This window comes from Barbus barbus (genome assembly GCF_936440315.1).
Source record: "Barbus barbus genome assembly, chromosome: 20".
Taxonomy (NCBI): Eukaryota; Metazoa; Chordata; class Actinopteri; order Cypriniformes; family Cyprinidae; genus Barbus; species Barbus barbus.
In genome coordinates, this window is record NC_136748.1 from 1,671,741 (window position 1) to 1,688,622 (window position 16,882).

A 16,882-nucleotide genomic window follows, 5' to 3' on the forward strand; every position below is an offset into this window, starting at 1 on the left:
GTCTTCTGGTCCATATCCTTTCCTCAGGAAGGTGTGCTAGATACTGATTAATGTAACATAATAATACTATACATATTTATATATTTTGCTATTGTATTGTGGAGTGACACTTTCATAAACTTTTCTATGCTCCTCTGATTATATGATGGTAAATATTGCAATATCATAGCACAACAACAGTGATAAGCCTAATACTCACAATACAAATAATAAGGTCATAGATCATAACACAGTCTCGGAGATAAGAAGTGGATTATCCTTCACCTAAAATTTCTTTTCATCCTGAAATGCGATGCAAATGTTGGATCACAATAATTAGGAACCACAGTTTCCACAAATCCCTTCAGTCCATTGGGATGTTCTCTTTTATTCTGGACGACAAGGGCAGTGACTGTAGCATAGACCATAGAGAGTATTTTGCAGTATTAAACACGTATTTATACCAATTTCATCAGGCTCCGAACATTATTCAAAAATAACACAGAGTGGCCTTCTCAGCTGCCATAGTTGCAACTCTTGTGTCATCAGAACAGGGTGTTCAACGAACCACCGTTTCCATTTAATAAACGTTTTGCACCGTTTTTTCGGGGCTGAACGTGGCCCAAGTCCCATAACACACTTGTAGCCAATCAGCAGTAAGGGGGCCTGTCTTGTAATGATAGAGAGAAGAGAGTGCTCAATTTGAGTGCACAGGACGGATATTAGCAGATCGACTATAGATATAGAGAGATGACAGATAAAAAAGGGGAAAATATCAGTGGAACAAAACATTAAAAATAAGGGTTAGGACCAGGCAAGAGGTAGAACCCGCGTAAATATCAGAGCAGCTTTCCAGCGGTTTTGATGTTTACATCACATAAACAGCTTTATATGTGTTTATATGTCAACTTGCTCGGTGGCGCACCTGGCACACTTGTGATGTGAAGCGCTCAAGTACGAGTCCCGTAAAACACAATGCACAATAAAGCTAAACATACAGCAAGCTAAACTTGATTTTTTAAAATCTCACATTTGCTTTCATTAAGGTCAGGTTTAGTGTAGGTGCTATGCTATTTTTAACATTAACCTTTCAGCGTATATTGAATTTCTCTACCTCTGTGATTTGTACAATGTCCAACATAATCACAACATTGCCAGATTTACTTTGAACAGTTTCAGATAAAATTGAACACACATTTAGCGCCTGTCACTGGACATTTCACTCTGAAAGCGTTGCGAAGCATGCAAGCAGCAATGTAATATCATCAATTTGCAGAAATGTTGCTACAGACACATTTTTCCAATAAGCCTGGGTTGAAAAACATTGCTCTCTCCACGCTCTGTAACTGATGCTCTTATGTTATTTAAAAGCACAGATGAACGGTGTGGAATCCCAACTATCTGCATGAGCGCAACTGTTTTGCGTCTCCTCCGCGCTCACCGCCTACGTGGCTCGCCACTTTCCATTTATCTACCCGTATGACTATAAAAATCCGTCAGGGCCGAGCGGAGATTGGGGCTTTCTCGCTCCTGCGGGCTCCGGGCCTGTAATGCAGAAGTCTGTTTTTATTATTCTTGCTAAAGGAACACTATTTCATCAAGCGTCTGATTCCGGCAGCAGAGCGGAGAGGAGATAGAGCCGGCGCTCGGGCTATATTTCTTCCAATCAAACATCGCGCGGTGGGGAAAAAAATGAGTGGGCGCCATCAAAGCCCAGAATAATGCTGCCACCTTTTATGTAAAAGGAAAGGACTGATGGACAAATACAGGAAGGAACGACAAGTTTAATGACGTGTGTTGAGGGGGCCCGAGATTGGAAAAGTGACAGGGAGAAGCGGCCTCCTTGGCGGAATATAAATTGTGGGGGGCCCGCCATAAAAAGGCTTTTATCTGGAGTGAATATGGGATGTAATGCTTGGGTCAGGGTTAAGTCATTTTCTCCGGCGAGTTAAGCGAATAATGAAAGCGAGTCGGCGAGGAGAAGGAGCAGTGCCTGCGCCAGTTTGTCTTCATTTATTATGCCAAATCTCGTGATTTTGGCGTGGCGGCACGAGGTGCCGCGACTCGCGCCGGTGGACGACGTATCGCTTAATTTACACAAGGTAATGAAAGCAGGGAACGGGAGGACAAAACAATTTACCTGCTGACATGGGAAGCGGTGATTTGCGAACACGCGGGCAGAGGGCCAGGAGGAGGAAGAGGAAGACGGGCCGAGGCGATAAAGATAGGGAGCAAAGAGAGTGGGGGGTGTCCTGTGTGTGTGATCACAGCTCTGATGAGGGTCCCACACACACGCTGTCCCAGTGTGTTGTGATTGGCGAACAGCTTAGACGCTGTTTCAGTTTTGCCCCATCCCTTGCCGGAACAGCAAGTTCATCAGTATTGCCATATTAATTCAGACCCGAGAATATTGAACAAGAGGATCACACAGAACCTTTGCACGCACGGATATTGCAAGACTTATTAAAGTGGTAACGTTATGGTTGTTGTTTTTTGGCTAAATCACGTTTTAGATAGGATGTCAACAACAGCTTAAAAATAACTGTGTACAGATAATATGTATTATGTTTATTGTTCTTTAATTCTAACATTATAACATGAATTGCAGTGACACTGTTATACAGTTGAATTTATTTATACCAGTGCTGATCCTAGACTTCTGGGGGTCCTACCTTGGGGGGGGGTTCACACCGTGTCTCAAATCGAGAAACAGTCTCTCTTTCGCAGCTCAGTACACTTTCAATTTCCAACTACGTGTTTTTAGTCTCGAGCAAGAGACTGTACGATATTCTTGTTACATGATATAACTGATTTTAATGTAGAGAGGGTGACAGCGCACCACATTAAAAGAAATTACCACTCATGTTTTCATAACCGCTGGCCAAATTCAAAAACGAAACAAAAATTAAAACATTAAAACATTGAGAGCAAGGGGGCCCCCGAAATACCAGCTTGCGTATTCTGCATATAGGGAGGATCGGCTCTGATTTATACCATAGTCCCACAGATTACACTATTTGTGGCGGAAATGAATTCTCTGCCAGCAGGAGGCGCTGTTGGAGCGGGAGAGCTCGAGGTTTCCCCCGTAACGCTGTACACAAAGCAGAGCTCTGCTCACAAACGCTGCTTTATCAGACATTACATGCAAGATGAACTGAAAATGACATCCAAAATTTTCTGATGACAGTCGGTTTCCATCAGAAATACAGTGATATAAAAACACCCGCACTGAGTTTAGATTTTGAAACGTGCAGCGCTCAACCAAGCGTTCTCCCCACCCGCCAACCATTCGAATTTCTGTAGGCGGGATTTATTTTAATGATATTCTAATGGGTCACTTTGTGATGTCACAAACACCAGAAAACAACGCTGTAGTCCAAACGAACCGTTCGTTGTAGTTCTTGAAAAGGGATTTTTTTCAAACAAAATATCTCCCTTTGGAGTGGACTGAGATTTGTAACTTTGTAGATCTTTTTATGCCCAAACATACACACTACACACTGACTAAAATTCAAAAAGTATAATAAGACCCATTTAATGTTAATATAACAATAAAAGACAAGAGGGAATCACTCGCTGCTCTTGATTGAACTGCTTTTGTAGTTTTAATAATCAATTTATTTGTTATGAACACACTAAATGGATTTGTTTTTCTTATTCAAATGCTTTTGTTTAGATGTAAAGTGAAAAAGGTAATGCATTATTTGTTTCTTTCTTATAGGCTATTTGTTCTACTGTTTTTTTGTTGTTTACATTGTTCTTATTTATAATAACAAAGATAAAATAAAAATAGCTATGTTGTGATTATTAATATAGTAATTATTATTAAGAAAAGAACTGGGTGATTTTGCTTTGGAACATTCAGAAATCTTTTACTCGATTTTTCTCAACATTGACTTTTCTGACTCCATCGACTTTAAACGGCTGTAGCTCAGTCATTTTTTGTCCGATTCCAATAAAACATTTTCAATAAATTTTGAAAATTTTGCTCATTGTGACCCATTTCGCCAGCAAAGGTCACAATTGTTTGTAAATCTCTCAATATGCTATATTACTAAATTTTGGATTGAATCTATCTGACAACTTGTTTTCTTTGAATTATCACAGTTTTTGTATTTCTTCGTGCAGCTGATTGATTGTAGGCTGCACTGATCTGAGCTCAACCTCAGTTTTTGGGAGACAAAAAGCATTATTTGTTGGTTATTTTGGTAATATTCACATAAAATCCAAGGAACATAAGCTCAGATCAATGAGGTCAACAATCAATTGAAAGAAAAAAAGTAAAAAAATGATTAAATGCAATATTTTCAAATATTATAGCATAACAAGACATTTCTAATATTTTTTTTGTAGGCTGGTCATTTCTGACCAGGAACAAAACAAGTGTAAGTGTGAAAAAGTGGGAAACCAATCCCAAAAAAGTATGAAGATTATTCCAATTTAGAAAATCCTCTCTGGGTCAAAATGATCAGAACACAATATGAGTGTTAAAAAAATTATTTATTATTAAAGGTCCATGGAAGTGCATTGAAACTGGCAGCGTTATTCTATGTGGTGACGTAATTTCAACTGAAACAGGAAGACAGGGTGGAACATATTGAGCAGCCCCGCCCCCTTTTTAAAATAACCAATAGCGTTTTCAGTAGCAAGATCGGTAAAGCCAGATTTGACAGCCAGAAAAATTGATCAATTTTAGATATTTCAGGTTGCAAATAATATTTCAGATTTCACATTTTTATTTAGCGCAACATCAGATGTTGTAAACCTGAATGATGCTGATACATAAATGAAATATATATTATGAATTATGAGGTCAAGTACTTTTCAAAATACTCATTTTTATAAAGTAACAGACTTTAGCCCTCCTTGAGCTGCTGTGGTGTGAATGTGAGGGAGGAAGGGCAAGATGTAGTGAAAAGTCACATGACAGGAAGCGGTGCCTCCATATCACTGTGACTGGACGATTACCCTGTCAGTGAGATAAAGGCCGCTTCGCTCATTATCCTGAATGGGTCAAACGGTGGAAATGGACTGACCAATTACAGAGTAAACAACTGACCCACTCAGACATCCTCACATTCACTCGGTGGTTTTCAGTGAAATAAAGCTGCACCTTCACACCTGTGACATCAGACTAATGGCCCTAAATTATTATTATTGTCAGTGTTGGGAAGGTTATTTTGGAAATGTAATATGTTATAGATTACAAGTTACCCTATTTAAAATGTAATAAGTAGTGTAACTATTTCAGTTACTTTTTTTAAAGTAATGTAACTGATTACATTTGATAACTTTTTGATTACTTTTCTAAATTTCTAGCGAATATTTTCAACTGTTAATCATTCTCAATCCTTTAAAGCAGGCAGCTTTAACCATACAGTAGTGCTCAACACTGATTACTGTCAGATTTTCAAAATCCTTCATCACTTGCATTAAGATGATAATAAATTAATTTTAAAGCACAGCCCCCTCAAAATCAGACTTTAGCAGCTCTTCTTATTTTGAGATCCCTCTGAGGTTAAATACAGATTTTAAATCATAACAATAAATAGTTTAATAGCAAAGATACTGTTTTTGAAATCAAAAATTTGCATAGCTTTTACAGGAAACACTGGCATCTAACAATGCTTTGAAAAAAAAAAACAGTTAATCTTATAACATAAAGCATATAAATAAATCCAAATAGGAAATAAAACCAATTAAGCATCAAATAATCAAAATAATCAAATTATGAAATAAGCATACTAAACTCCTGAAACATTGGTGTCTCATATTTTAGAGCAGTCGATGCAGTTTATGAAAAAGATCAATCAAATCTGTATGTGTGTGAAAATATTCAGATGTAATCCCCTTTGTATTCGTTAACATTTTCAGACGTAACTGAAATTTAAAAAATTACAGTTACGTTCATTTTGTAATTAATTGAAGTAATTCCGTTACATGTAACCAGTTACTTCCTAACACTGATTATTGTATTATTATTTTTGTAGCTAGGTAAATAATTACTGTACGTGCACTTGAACAGACTTCGATGATTTACAATAGCAATGTAAAAAATATATATATATATTTTTTTCAATAGTTGAACAAAATGTTACTTCAATTACCTTTAAGCTAGAAACAATGTAAACAGTGTTTACCAGAACCAGGTTTGATTTGTTTGGTTTTATTTAGTTTAAACCTACTCTAAAAATCAGAGTTTGTTCAATTAGCTTTGTGCATCAGGTCCCTGGTTCCCCATCACACACATTTCCCATAGACGTCTATTGTTTTTATACTGACCAAACAATATTTTCTATCCCTATCCCTAACATCATTTAATAATTTTAATATTTGTTTCCCTCATGGGGACCAGCCTGGTCAAAAATTTCATGTTTTACTATCCTTGTGTGGACATTAGGGTAAACCGGTACTCACACACACACGCACACACACACACAGAAAAGACCAATCAAGATTTAATGGACAGCAGAGCTGAAGGATCCAGAGCAGCAATCAGAGACAGAAGCCACGTCTCTCAGGCTCTCTAAGAGTCGTCTATGAGAGACGGCCGTAATTACCATCAACAGCACGCAACAGGTATTTTTAACCCCAGAGCAGCTCTAGTGTCTCACGGCTCTATCCCTGATCAAGACCCGAGTACAAATCTGAAATTACTGTGCTGATGTTTAAAGGGACAACCGGCAATTACTGACGCCAGCCCACATGAACTCCAGCAATTACACTTGTGTTTACAAACTAATGGAGTAACTAACCGTTACCAGTGTATCAGTATCACTCTCATGCTCCAGACCTGTGTGAGGTTCTTCTTCTGTGGATGGCAGATGTTAGGCTGAATGTGACTGCTGAAGACTTCAGGCCAGATTTACTAACAGCTCGCTCCACTGCAAACCCTCTTTTGATGTTAATAAGTAAAAATTAAAAACTCCATTCATTTTCTTCATAGGGAATTTGATTTCCAGTGATAGCTTACATAACTATATGTATCATATACACCTTATATTTGATAACTTACATAAAGACAGACAAATTGTGAACTCTGAGGTTGTCAATCAATAGTATATGCTTTTGTTTGCATTATTTTAACTTATCTTTTTTTTAATAACCATGTTTAACAGCTTAATTTGTGGATACAAACTACATTGCCCATGATGTTGTACAGAAAATTCCACCAATCAGAGTCAAATCTTGACAACGGAGTTGTTGAGCTCCACCCAATCTCATGAAGCAATGCAGAAGTCAAAAACGCTGTCAAAATACTTAATATTTGTCTAATTAGGGAACATATTTTAACAGTTAATTAAGAGTTTTTCCTCAATAAACTCCTAATTTGCTGCTTATTGATAGTAAGGTAGTTGTTGTAGTAGTTATGTTTATATATTGGGTTAAGAGATCTAAAATATGGTCATGCAGAATAAGGCATTAATATGTGCTTTATAAGTACTAATATGCTAGTAATAGGCATGCTAATAAACAGCTAGTTAATAGTGAATAGTGTTAGTGAATAGATACAATCAATAACTCTAATTCTCTCTCTATATATATATATCTCTCTATATATATTACTCTTGCTCTTAAGTTCACAGTCTTGTACTTTCAAATACTTTTTTGCTTCAAATTAAAGTTTGTGATGTTGTCCTTTTCCTCGTCACAGGTTGGTTTGATTCATGGCTTATAATGATGCTTTAATGAAGAGATTTTGGAAAACTTTACTTACGTATAATGCACTATACTCATAAAGTATATTGTAATGAATTATATCTTCTCATAAATAATTCTAACCAAAGTTAAAATGCATTATAATATTGAAGGTTTGTTTTTTCATGAGCATTAATGCAGTATGCTTTCTAAAGGTGTAACAATAAATAGATATTAATGCTGTCAAACGATTAATCGTGATTAATCGCATCCAAAATACTAGTTTTTGTTTACATTTTATATGTATGTGTATTGTGTATATTTATTTTGTGTATATAAATACACACACATGCAGTATATATTTTGAAAATATTTACGTTTATACATTTATATATTCATATTTTTATATCATACTGTACATTAATATATTTAATATATAAACAACATATTTTTCTTAAATATATACATGCATGTGTTTGTATTTATATATACATAATAAATATACACAGTACACACACATATATTATGTATACAAAAACTTTTATTTTGGATGTGATTAATCGCGATTAATCGTTTGACAGCACTAGTATTATAATGTTTTATAACTGTGGTTGCAATTATTAACGACATCATACAATGCCTTTTAAGGTGCATTACAAGGCATAATTAATGCATTAAAACTAATTTTATAGGGCATTATATGTAAAGGCTTTAAGAAAAGTGATACTGAGTCTTTTTTTAAATCCCTATGGGAAAAATACAGGTACTTTCGGACTCAACGCCGCTGAAGGCTGCATTCATCCACATTTAGTTTGATTGTATGAAAAAAGCCAGTCAGATATTCAGCTGAAATTCTCGTGTTGTGCTCCAAAGAAGAAAGAAAGCCATACAGGTTTGGAACGTCATGAGTGAGTAAATCCTTTCATTTTGGGGTGAACTATCTCTTTAACTATCCCTTGTGCTAAATTCAGCCCGCAAGTTTTGCTCATAGTGTGATGACCACAGTTCTCTTGAAGTGATTGGAAGACAATCACAGTGCTTTCCCACATCTGCCAGATTACCCAGAAGCCTCAGCGAGAGCAAACACTGGAGAGAGAGACTTCACAAAGTCCCTGTAATTTTCCAATCACTTGTGTTTAGGGCACATCTCAGTCTCTCTGCGGCCGTTAGATCAGATGTGTTCGCTCCGTTCAGAGCTGAGGGTCTATTTGTTTGCAAACATCAATACAATCAGAAGGAGACTTTTTTGTGTGGGTTTTCTGTGTCGTCTTATATTGACTAATAGCCAGAGCCACACAAAATCAGTTTGTGCTTTAAACAAACTCTGAAGATTTCCACAGAATTCAAATAGCCATCACTCATAAGCTCCATGCATGCCTGTTCCTAGTGTTTTACATTATTAAATATATTTCCTGATATGATTATGCTTTCAGCTACCAATAAGACTATAGAATGCATTAGTTAATTCCATTCAGTAGACTCACTGCCAAAATCAGCAAAGGAAAGGCAAATCTGGACCTGCTAAACATACCACTGGTGTTCAGACCACATTTAGTTCATGTGGATTTAGATTAAAGGGTCAATGCTAAATAAAAATCCACAGAGACCCAAGCATTAATATTCCTAATGTATTATTATTATTATTATTTTGTCACCTTTAAACATGTCTTTGTAAGGCAAAGTTAGCATTATAACTTTGAAAAATTGGCAAACCACAGTTTGTTTGATGCAGTAAGTGAACGTTTTGAATCCACAACACAATTTAACATACAAATGTATCAGAAAAGTTATAGTAACCAGTATGAATAAAGTCATAAAAAGTGAAGAAATGTCACTACTTGACAATATTGTAATCTTTAAATATAATCAATAATTTAGAAAAAAAAATGTGTTATACTAATGAGATGAATGATGAAAAATCTCAAACAGCTGAAAACAAAATGGAATAGTTTTTGTACCATTTATTGATGGTATGATGATATGCTCTACTCAAATTTACCCATGACTACATATAGAAATTAGTGGTCAAATGATTAATCGCATCCAAAAGAAAAGTTTTTGTTAACATAATACAGTATATGTGTGTGTACTGTGTATATTTATTATGTGTATTAAACACATGCATGTATATATTTAAGAAAAATGTTACGTTTATATATTAAATACATTTATATGTCATATAAATTATATGAATATTAATATATTATTGTAAATACATGTAAATATTTTCCAAATATATGCTGTACATGTATGTATTTTATGTGTTTGTAACACATATATTTTGTAAACGAAAACTTTTAATTTGGATGTGATTAATTGCGATTAATAATTTGACAGCACTAATAGAAATAATAAAATAAAATAAAAAATACTATGTAAAACACATACTTTGTAAATAGATCAATTTGTTACAATAGTGTTAAGTATTTAATTGGACTTGAGCGAGCTGTGGCAGTTATTATGCTATTTATGCTTATTTTTTAATAAGGTCAGCTACTGTTAGTGTCACGGTTCACCCATCCGCGGTCTCTCTTTGTCCCGTGGTTTGTCATGTGTGTGCATGCTGTACGTGTGGGGGCGTGGCCGAGCCATCATCCGCTCACTTCCCTCAGCTGTGCCTCGTCAATCGCGCCAGCTGTTGTTCATTTCCCGTGGCCTTAAATACTCACCTCTTTCTCCTCTCCGCTGTCAGATAGTTCCTGGATGTCTCCCTGCTACGGTGTTTCCGTCTCCACTTCTTCATCTCGTCGTCGGTGGATCTGTTTGGTGTTGTGGATCGGAGTTCGTGTTGGTGTCGTCGTGTCCTCATCCCGTGTCTGGAGGTTTGCTGTCACTGTCGGTTCCTGTCTTCACCACCACTCCACTTCACCGTGTGGGAGTCCTATACATTGTTCGGTTCCGGTAGAGCCCGTGCAGCAGGGCAGCTGGGTGACTGTGAGGCGGCCTAGTCGCGGGTCAAAACACCGCTCTTCCGTTCTGATCAAAACATCAAACAGGTTCTCCCCACTCAGTGACGTACCCACTGAGAAACCTGATGAAAGTGCTCTGGTTATTGGCGATTCTATTGTACGGAACGTGAAAATAGAGACACCAGCCACCATAGTCCATTGTTTACCGGGAGCCAGAGCGCCTGACATCTTGGCAAATTTAAAAGTGCTGACTAATGCTAAACGTAAATTCAGTAAGATTGTTATTCACGTCGGTGCTAATGATGTTCGACTTCGCCAGTCGGAGATCATTAAAAAATAATGTTAAAGAGGTGTGTGAACTTGCAAGTACGATGTCAGACACTGTAATATGCTCTGGCCCGCTCCCTGCTTACCGGGGCAATGAGATTCATAGCAGACTGTCGTCACTCAATGGCTGGATGTCTAAGTGGTGCCCGTAGAATAACATAGGTTTTATAGACAATTGGACAAGTTTTTGGGACAGACCTGACCTGTTGAAAAGAAATGGTCTTCATCCCTCCTGAGGTGGTGCCGCTCTTCTCTCTAGAAATATGGCACATAGTCTTAGAGTTTGTACTTGACTAACTGGGGCCCAGGTCAGGAAGCAGACAGACTGGCTAAACCGACCGTCTGCTAGCCGCCTCACGTCACAGAAACCAGTTCATTCTCAGCACATAAAGATTCTTTCACCTAGATATCACACTATAGAGACTGTGTCTGTTCCCCGAACTAAAAAATACAGAAAACATCCAAACCAAATTAAGAGTAACAATCTAATTGATGTTCAACAAATAAAAAATGTTTACAATACAGAGAAACAATTTATAAAACTTGGCTTATTGAATATCAGATCCATTTCTACAAAAGCACTTTTTGTAAATTATTTGATCAATGATCATAACCTAGATTTGCTCTGTTTGACAGAAACATGGCTAAAACCAACCACATCCAAAAGGTAAAGGGGGAGGTGTTGCTACAATTTATAGCAATATTCTCAGTATTTCTCAGAGGGCAGGCTTTAAGTATAACTCGTTTGAAGTTATGGTGATGCGTATAACATTATCTAGAGAAACACGTGTTAGTGATAAATCCCCTGTGTTGTTTGTACTGGCTACTGTATACAGGCCGCCAGGGCACCATACAGACTTTATTAAAGAATTTGCTGAGTTAGTGCTGGCTGCAGATAAAGTCTTAATTGTTGGCGATGTTAATATCCATGTTGATAATGAAAAAGATACATTAGGATCAGCATTCATAGACATTCTGAACTCTATTGGGGTTAGACAACACGTTTCAGGACCTACTCATTGTCAAAATCATACTCTAGATTTCATACTGTCACATGGAATTGATGTTAGTAGTGTTGAAATTCTGCAGCAAAGCGATGATATCTCAGATCATTATCTAGTCTTGTGTAAACTATATATACCTAAAACTGTAAATTCTACTCCTTGTTACAAGTATGGTAGAACCATCACTTCTACCACAAAAGACCGCTTTGTTAGTAATCTTCCTGATTTATCTCAATTCCTCAGCATATCCAATAGCTCAGAACAACTTGATGATGTAACAGAAACTATGGACTCTCTCTTTACTAGCACTTTAGATACAATTGCTCCTTTACGCTTAAGGACGATCAAAGAAAACAGTCTGACTCCGAGGTATAATGAGCACACTCGCACCCTAAAGAGAGCAGCCCAGAAAATGGAGCGCAGCTGGAGGAAAACAAAACTAGAGGTATTTCGTATAGCTTGGCGGGAAAGTACCATATCCTACAGAAAAGCATTAAAACTGCTAGATCTGATTACTTTTCGTCTCTTCTAGAAGAAAACAAACAGAACCCCCGGTATTTATTCAATATAGTGGCTAAATTAACGAAAAATAAAGCATCAACAGGTGTTAGCATTCCCGAAGAGCACAGCTGTAATGACTTTATGAACTACTTTACTTCCAAGATTGATACTATCAGAGATAAAATTGTAATCATGCACCCGTCAGCTACAGTATCGCATCAGATGCACTATAGATCCTCTAAGGAACAATTCCACTCATTCTCTACTATAGGAGAGGAAGAATTGAATAAACTTGTTAAATCATCTAAACCAACAACATGTATGTTAGACCCTATTCCATCTAAACTACTAAAAGAGCTGCTTCCAGAAGTCATAGATCCTCTTTTGGCTATTATTAATTCGTCATTGTCATTAAGGTATGTCCCCAAAACCTTCAAATTGGCTGTAATTAAGCCTCTCATTAAAAAAACACAACTTGACCCCAAATATCTAGTTAATTACAGACCGATCTCAAATCTCCCTTTTCTGTCAAAGATACTAGATAAGGTAGTATCCTCACAATTATATTCCTTCTTAGAGAAAAATGATATTTGTGAGGAATTCCAGTCAGGAGTATCAGACCGTATTTAGACCGTATCATAGTACTGAGACTGCTCTCATTAGAGTTACAAATTGCCTGCTTCTATCATCTGATCGTGGTTGTATCTCTTTATTAGTGCTACTGGATCTTAGCGCCGCGTTTGACACTATCGACATAGATAGTGGTCACTATAGAGGGTCACATATGAGCATGCTGCTCCCTCCAGGCTCTCCTGTTGGTCGAGCTGGCATTGTTCCCCTCAACTTAGAGGGTCACCTTGAGCATGCCGCTCCCTTCTGAGTGTCTGAGTTAGCATCTCAATGTGGGAGCAGACACCCTGTTGAGGCAGGGGCTGTTATCCGGGGAATGGATGCTTCACACCGAGGTGGTGAAGCAGATCTGGAGAGTGTTTGGCCAGGCTCAGGTGGACCTCTTCGCTACTCAGACTCAATGTCCCCTCTGGTACTCTCTACGTCATCCAGCTCCGAGGGGCTGGATGCCATGGTACAGACGTGGCCGAGGCTTTGTCTGTACGCCTTTCCCCTGATTGCTCTGCTCCCCGGAGATCTGGAGAGAGTGAGCCGGGATGGACTCCGGCTTCCATTAGTAGCCCCGTTCTGGCCGGGCCGAGTATGGTTCTCGGACCTGATTTCCCTGCTCGACGGCTCTCCATGGGAGATTCCAGTCAGGAGGGATCTCCTCTCACAGGCAGGAGGCACCTTGCGCATCCCTGCCCGGAGTTGTTGAAGATGTGGGTGTGGCCCCTGAGGGGGCACAGCTCGTAGCTTCCGGTCCATCAACCGAGGTTGTTGGGACCATTCTCCAATCCAGAGCTCCCTCTACGAGGAGACTGTACGCCCTGAAGTGGAGACTCTTCACTTCATGGTTGCGGAGATCGCCAGCTCGACCCAGTTAACTGCCCAGTTGGTACAGTGCTGGAGTTCTCTCGACTCTCCGCAGGGTTAGCCCACTCCACCTTGAAGGTTTTTGTGGCGGCAAGTTCGGCCTACCACACCCTTCTTGGTGGACAGTCAGTGGGCAGACACCCGCTAGTTACACGTTTCCTCCATGGTGCACTGAGGCTAAGGCCTCCAGTACGGTCCTGGGCCCCCCCTTGGGACCTGGCTGTGGTATTGATGCTCTCTGTAGGTCTCCATTCGAGCCTATTGAGGAGATTTCAGATCGCCCTGAAGACCGTGTTTCTTCTGGCGATTTCATCTCTGAAGAGAGTTGGGGATTTGCAGAGATCAGTGGCCCCTTCTCACTTGGACTTTGCAAAGTTCCTTTGGTCACGACACAGCCTGTCGTACTGTGAGTCTTCTGACCTCCCCTCGCCTATGGGAGTCAGAGCTCATTCCACGAGGAGTGTGGCGGCCTCCAGGCTTTTCTCGCAGGTGTCCCTATCCAGGACATCTGCAACGCTGCGGGATGGTCTACGCCCCTGACCTTTGTCAGGTTTTATGGCCTAGACATTTTCCGTTCTCTCGCCATAGCTGTGCTCCGTTGGATACACACAGGGCAGGGACTTGGAAGTCTGGTGCCATGGGTATCTCGTTCCCCAAAGCGTCTCCTGACGCAGCTCGAGTTCCTGAAGAGGAACGTCTTAGGTTACGTATGTAACCCCAGTTCCTCGAAGGAACGAGACGCTGCGTCGCGAGGCCACACTTCCGGCATCCCTGCCAGCGCTTGCTTCATTCTAGAAGCTGACGCCGTTTTCACCGCACGTGCTTTTATACCAGCTGGTCATTATGTCACCTCGCCAGTGACGTCCCTCCCATCCATTGGACAGATTTCATTGGTATTCAGAGCCGGTTACGTTGTAGGCGTTCCCAAACGCGTCTCCTGACGCAGCGTCTCGTTCCTTCGAGGAACTGGGGTTACATACGTAACCTAAGACGTTTCTTGCCGTTGTCGCCTCTGGCTTGCTCAATTGGGGACACTTCATTTCTAGTGATTATCGTCAGTTTGATTTCGCAGATACTATTTAAACTAAATTGATCTAGACAATAACATCTCTAAACTCAATAATGAAATGCCTTAACTGAAAATTTTGTGTTTAATCTTATTATTATACATTACTGACTCTCTATCCTCCAATGTGATACTGTTAAGTGCTTTGACACAATCTGAATTGTTAAAAGCGCTATATAAATAAAGGTGACTTAAGGTGACTTATTAGTATGGATAAGATTAGAGCATATACTACTGCTGACAGATCATTACAATAAAGGACGCTGAGCGCTTGTGGTGTGAACCGCTCATGCAGTGCATTATAATGCACATTATAATGTGTTTAAAGAGCAAAAGAGCTCAAATTTGAGAATAATAATTTACAACTATTTTATAACTCAAGCAAGCGCCACCACAGGTCACTGACACATATTGTTGTCAGAAATTTTATGAATTTTCATAATTAGTGTATGGTTTTGCAGATTTGGTGTGTGCTTCTGCTGTTTGAGTGACAGCTTTCAGAAACTGTGTGACAAGGAAAATTTTGTGTGTAAGCAGCTGAAAAAAAAAGTAATTATTTTATTTTGGTTACTCTTTGAAGAACCAGAGTAAAAAAAAAAAAAAAAATCCTTAAACTCCAGGGCATATTGATATTGAATATACACTGATTTTTTTTTTTTCAGCATACATTTTACATTTTATCATACAGAAATTGTGAATAAAAATGTTTAAAACTCCTTATGCAATAAATCATGAACTGAAAAAGTCATGGGGCCTTTGAATGTTGTTGTGGACGATGGGAGGCGACTGGAGTCAAGCGCTGATATATGGGAAATATGGTGAACATGGATGTATATGAGGTCTCAGTTACATCATTACCTCGACGGCGTGTGTGACTCTCACTGAGCGAGCCGCAGGTGGAGTGTGTTCCTGCTGAGCGCTGCTGATGGATGTCAGGCCGGCGCTGAGATCTGCTGGCAGCGCTTCAGCGCACGTCTTCAGACGGCAGAGGAAGTGTCACTCTCCACGGGCATGCTGGGAAAAGCCTGGAGTCCGGCACGTCTCGCTGCTGCTGTCTTCACAACAAATCAAAGCCAAGCGGTGTGCTCCATTCAGCCCCACACTCGCCCACCGGGGTTCAGATTCACTGTCTACCGCACAACAGCTGATCTGCCCAATGCTAGAGAGCCATAATTCAATTCAAGTTTATTTATATAGCGCTTTTCACAATACAAATCTGTGCAAAGCAGCCTTACGGAAAAGGTTTATAAAAACATTATATTTAGGAGTAGGTTATTAGTGGTGACTATGTCAGAAATGTACAGTAAGAATCATGCAGTTAGTTACAAATTACACAATCAAACAGACGGTGAACACTATTAACTGTAATGATTATATGTTGCGATTAAACTGCGATTAAGCAAAATTTGGTAGTTTTGTATGTTGTTCCAGGGTTAGCATCATCCGAGGTCTTCTAAGGGGTTGGCATCATCTCTTCTCAGGTGTTTGTAAGGGTTGGATCCAGACATACAGCACCTTCATGCTAAATATTCAACAGCTGAACTCATTTTTGGTTATAGCTTGCCTTTTTTGGAAGTGCTAGAGTATTTATGACAAACTAATGTAGTGTCTATTCACTACAAAGACAGAAAGATCTGCACTCACACATAGTGCTCCTGAAGCACACTTGATTTATTACAGGAGTGTTTTGCTGTTAACATGTTGATAAACTAAACTAACAAATAAATACATAAATAAAGTGAACTGTTTCCACTCACTGAAATTATTTTTTTTCCCCTATTGGATAAAAGGTAAGGAAAGTTATTTTTTCTTACTTTAATCAAGGATGCATTAAATTTTCAGTAAAGACATTTTAAAGTTACAAAAGGTTTCTGTTTCAAATAAATGCTGTTCTTTTGAACTTTCTATTCATCTGTGAATCCTGAAAAATAAAATGTGTTACGGTTTCCAGAAAAATATTGGCCAGCACAACT